This window comes from Phallusia mammillata, chromosome 5 (genome assembly GCF_965637545.1).
Source record: "Phallusia mammillata chromosome 5, kaPhaMamm4.hap1.1, whole genome shotgun sequence".
Lineage (NCBI taxonomy): Eukaryota > Metazoa > Chordata > Ascidiacea > Phlebobranchia > Ascidiidae > Phallusia > Phallusia mammillata.
In genome coordinates, this window is record NC_137256.1 from 27,495,590 (window position 1) to 27,501,437 (window position 5,848).

The window sequence follows — 5,848 nt, forward strand, 5'->3', positions numbered from 1 at the left end:
AAAGACATTTTGGAAAAGATTTTGCCCTTTATCAAAATTGTAAAAAAAGCATTGACAAAACTATAAAAAATTGTATTTTGTTCTACATTTTTGCATTAGGCCTACGCCTTCAACGCGGCGTTGATAATCCATCTGTCTATTGTTCTTACTCAATCGACTCTCGAAATCTTAATATTGCTTGTTACACTTTTTGAATTTTTATTTTCACTTTAAGGAAAAAAAAGCCAAGTTCAGTTTTCTTAGTTACCATAAAAATCCATATCTTAGCCAAGTATGTGTTAATTTGATTGTAAGTATTTTAAACAAAATTTGAGCGTCTTTTTCGAAAACTTTTGATTCAGTTAAAACACGCGAAACCATAACTATCGATGTTTAGAAAAAAAAGAGTTTTCATGAAAATTTATGAAATCTTTAAAATTATTTGTATTTGAAGACTTCTGTTTTACTTTAATGTAACCTTGAATCAGTTTCAAGGTCATCTAACTCACAATCTTCGCAACTTTTCTAACAACAAACAAACTATAGGACTTGCTGTCATCTACTCAAACTTTGCTCCACTATTGCTGCGTAAAAAGAAGATGTTAGGTAAAAACGGGGTGAAAAAAGTTCGGAAAAAACCTATGCCAACTTTTGCATTTGCAGTCATGTTACAAAACACGCCGCAAAGTGGAAAGTAAAACCCAAAGTCCCAGCCTTCCAACACGCATTCTAACTTTCCACGCTGTTTGTGTCAGTCCTTCCAAAAACGTTGAAAAATATTGACCGAATTTCACTTCATCGCAGGTCTCAAGCCCGACCTAATCCTGTTACAGCGGGCCCGCAAAAATTTCCACAACCTTCTAAAGTGAGGCTGTCTCGCATCTCTCGCGCCACTAAATCTTTGCAATCAATAGTAATAAGTTTAAACCTCTCTGGAGAGATGCATGAAGTCGCTACTCTGCTTGGGAAATTGATTCGGGGCCGGTGTAACGAGACAGATTCGGTCGAACCGTGGAAATTTAAACATCGCAACCCGTCCATGCTTTTGCAGATGCTGATATATTTAGCTGAAACTCTAATGCATCAGACCTTGACGTTTGTGGTAGAGTTATGGGTCGATCAGTGAAGCTAATTTAGGTAAAAAAAACTTTGTTTTTCCTTTAAATTTGGAGCCTTATTTTCGAATTGTTTTCTTCACCTTTCAAAGTTCAAATGCCTCTCAAACCGCACCACTTATATGTTCTTGTTGCGTAATGTGTATTGTTTTTGTTGTGTTCACTTACTTTTATGTAAGTAAACTTATTTTATATTTAATTACGTGCTTCAACTCTAAGTTTAATTTCTAGGGTTTCAAAACATGATGTTTCGAAATGTACTGATAACAAACATATCTTATAAAAATTAAATACGTGCCTGGAATTAAACTGTTTTTTTTACGCTTTTCTTAAAAAAACTTTGAAGCCAAGCACCAACAAAGAGCGACATTTTTTTAATGTTGTTAGAAAAAAAGTCGTGAAGTAACCCGTTGAGAAGTTTGCGTTTAAAATGTTTTACAAAAGTAACATCAGAGCATATTTGTTTTTGACGGTGTGTTTTCAAACAATCTTGCTTGGTTTGTTTTTGTTAAAAGATAAAGGTTGTGGAAGTTTTCATTGTTGATCTCGATTGTCTGTTGTTATCTCACAAACCCTATTGTGATGTCATCAACAGCGGAAGATAATTAGCTTAAATCATGTTATGCGGACAGATGCCCCACAATAGACCACGATCGAATACAAATTGATTTTATTCATTGTCAAACCGCTCATCCCTCTATGACGTAACAAAGCGTGGCGCGAATGACAAAGGAAATAGAAATCTCCGCTCGTCTTGAAGTGGCACGTGTCAATTTCCCGCCCGTTGTCATAGAAACGCGCGACTTGATTGTAGTTGACGACGAGAGGTCCGGTGTTCCCCAGGGTGCGTTTTTGTCACAAACACCGATTGTTAACGTCACAGTGACCTGGTTGTCCTGTCTACATTTGATTGGTTTTGTTTTGGACAAATTACCTCATTTGAAGCCAGATTTGGTAAAATATAAGTCTGCATGGTTTCGCTTTCAAAAACTTGCAGATTTTCTTCACAAGTTTTTTAATCTATATTTTTTACGAATGGTAGTAAATTGATACTGGAAATTTGACCCTATTCTGTTACCATTCTTGTAACAATTTCCACATTTCATTATGTCTATTACAAGTTGGGAAATGTTTATTTCCAGGTTAAAATCAGTTAGTTATCTGATATGGAGCAATTATATATCGCTTATAAAACCATTTTCAGTGTCCGAAAAAGCAACACTAAGGGGAGTATAATTTGACAAACGTCTGACAGTTATATTTGCGTTGGCGATTTTAGTTGTACTCCACGATTTAATCGTTTTTTATCCCGATAAAGGCGACCTGAATAGGAAAAACATCGGAACGTCGGTGCGAAATATATTCCGTAAAGCTGTGTTAGGCTTCTCTGCATTTTTGTCGACTCGTCTCGTTAAGGATTGACACAGTTGCTATTTTGCTCTCATTTAAGTTATTCTTTTTATTTTCTTAAATCAATACAACCGAGTCTTGTTTTAGTTGTTGGGAAAGTTTTAATTGTGGTTTATTTGCGGACCATCTAAACCAGTGGTTCTTAACCTTTTTCCTTGCTGCACCCCTTTCAAATCACCAACCAATTTTCGCACCCTCTTCTGCTATTGCTTAAATAACAAAACCATCGCAATTTAATTTTATACAAGCATCCCCGCACCCCTGAGGAACCGTTCTCGCACCCCTGGTTAAGAACCCCTGATCTAAACCTAACGAAACAAGCTGGCATGTTTCCTTTCACTTGTCATATCTAATTTACCAAATTTGTCGTTCAACTGGTGTGATGCTGAACAAAATACTAGTTGTTTTTAAGAACTTGTATTTTTGCTAACGTTTCGCCCGCCAGAACGGTAGGGCTTCTTCAGAGCAATGAAGTAGAATATATGCGAGCATATAAGTTCCAGTATTTTGCGAAAAATCTCTCGGTTGCGACATCATGTGGTCAATAGTGGATTTTATGTAGACACAAGCGGGCGCTAACAAGCCGTGCTCTACAAATCTGTATTTGGACGGGGCTGTTGACTTTTCATAAACTAATGCGGTGTTTAAGCTCAGAAGATCAAGGGTTCAAATCTCATCTAAATCTTACAAACGCAAAACACGACGATCACTGCTCTGCTAAGGTTCAACCTAAGAAACCATAAGTTTTTGTTCAACCTAAGAAATCAGATTCATCTAAAACAGTGGTTCTCAAACTGTGCGTCGCGACGCCCTGGTGCGTCGTTTTAATTTTCCAAGGGCGTCGCAGAATATTTCCGTTTCGTGGCTGAACTCAGTTTATCTCATAAAAATGAGGTTTCAGTGCGGTTGACGTATATCTACGTCCAAATACTTTTTGCGTAGAGTGCGGATTGACGTAAATTTGCCTCAAAAGTTTTTGATCAAAAGCCCGCACGTGATTTCCGGGTGCACTAGAAGTGTTAAGTGCAGTTTTATAACTTTGTCGAAAAATAGTTAGGCTAAAATTGTTCTCTAAGTGCTGTTTAATAGATTTAAATTAACTGTTTATTGATAAGTTTCCTCATTACCTTTTATTTGCTGGTGCGTCGCAAGTCCAGAAAACTTTTCAAGAGGCGTCGCAACCAAAAAAAGTTTGAGAACCACTGATCTAAAAAATTAAGGCGTGTGACGTCATTTCGTGAAGTAATTGTCAGTGAAATTTGACAAAACGAAATACTGCGCATGTTTAAAAGTAACATACCAACAAACCAACCTTTCAATGGATTTTGTAATTTTTACCCAAACCGTTTTCAAATGGCTGAGGGTAGTTGTTTGAAAGCGTAAAAAGCCGAACATTGGACCAGCGCAATGGCTGACCAAACAAAGTTGGTCAATAAACCCGCTGAGAAGAAGTGTCGTGTAATCAGGGTTGCCATACCGTCCTTATTTCTAAGATTTGTCCTTATTTTGGAGGGCTATGTCTTAGAAAAGTTTATTGTCATTATTTCTAAGAAATGTCCTTATTTTTGACTTGAATCCTTCTTTTGTCTTATTTTCAACAATTACTGGTCAAATCCCGGAGCTGCAAGTAAAAGTAAACCTAGACCTGAGCTGTTGTGAGATGCACAAAGTATTTTCTTCGAACAAGGAGTGACTAAAACAACAAAATACTGCATATGATATGTCACGGCTATTTTAAATGCAAAAGATTTGTTCAAAACTATTTCTTTTGTTTCGTGTAAAAATTTAATTTCGGTTGTCCTTATTTTTGGTTTAAGTCGATGAAACCCTGCATGTAATGTTATCAACATGCTTTTACCAGGTCAATAAAAATAACCGAAACACTAAACCCCAAACCAGGTAATCCACAAAATTATCGCAATTTTCCTCCAAATTAACTGTTCGTGTTTGTGCATTGACAACAAAATGCAAAGCGGTAATTGAAGAGTCCTTCATCAATTCGCAAAGAATAAAAACAACCCGCAACTTGATGCCTAAAAGAGCCCGATTGGGCTATAAAACCGCCACCCTGGCAACCCCGCTCAGTATAAGCTGTAGTGTGGAAAATCGTCATTGGCCGCTAAAATCACAAGTAGGTCTTTTCTCGTTCTCAACCAGAACACGAAATCAATGAAGGGCAGGGAATTAGGTCACGACATGCATGACCGCACACATGGTCACGCACTAGCGCACACGCACGCCGAGCCATCAACAGAATTTTTGAAGGTTTGTTTTCTGCTCCCGGGTTAATCGTGCGTTGCAGGATTTCGTCTCATTACTTCACTTGTTGTTAAAGTTCGATGATGAATCAGGTGTAGCTTGCAGGCCAGCTTGGGTCCAGTATTGTTAAGTTCTTAACTAATTTATCGTTCAGCTGATCAATGCTAAACAAAATACTAGTAACTAGTTGTTGTTTCAAAAACTTGTATTTTTGCTGACTTTTCGCCCACCAGAACGGTAGGGCTTCTTCACAGCAAGTTTTGTTTAGCATTACACCAGTTAAACGACAAATTTGTTGAATATGTAACCTGGTCGAAGAAACAGTCGTTCAGTTGTTCAGTTTGTTGAGGGGCTTATTATTTACGACACAGTTTTAACCAGCGTACATTACTACATCAACATGATAACTTTTGTAGTCTTTTTTACAGAAACATTTCGCGTTTTGCGTTTAAACAAGTAATCAATGAAGGCAGCTGTTAAATTTATGTTGGACTTTACCGGGTTATAAGCTAGCTTTGTGCAGTCAACCATAGTTCTTTATACAACCAGTACATTTGTTCGCCTAAAGTGGGTTTCCAAACGAGCTACTTGCAGTCAACTGTAGCGTGTACTTTGTGTATTTGTGAAGTTTGTGAAGTAGAAAGTTACCTATTCTTAAAGCAACTCAATGTAAAGTTTGTCACAGTCGAGTGCACAAAGCTCGTACGCTAACCCGCTTAAAGCATCAACATAATCAGGATATATAAGCTGTTGCTGCCAGGCATATAAACCAAGTAATGCTTTTGCGGGTTTTACTTTTGGAATGTTATTTACCCTGATGAAGGCGACGTGAATATGGCATTGAAACGTCGGTTGAATCAATAGAATTTGCCGGGAGAGCATTATTTAGTTTGTAACTTACAAAACCAGGGTTTTCTATTCCCGGCTTGGTGATTGTTTCAGTGCAAATGTGTCGTTAAGTGCTTTTTCATCCAACTAAATATATTCAACTCGAAATGTGAGCGTTGCATCATTCATGACGCGTTGTGTGCATTCCAACATATTTCACACATGTAGCAAGAAGTTGAAGTAATAAATATTTCATA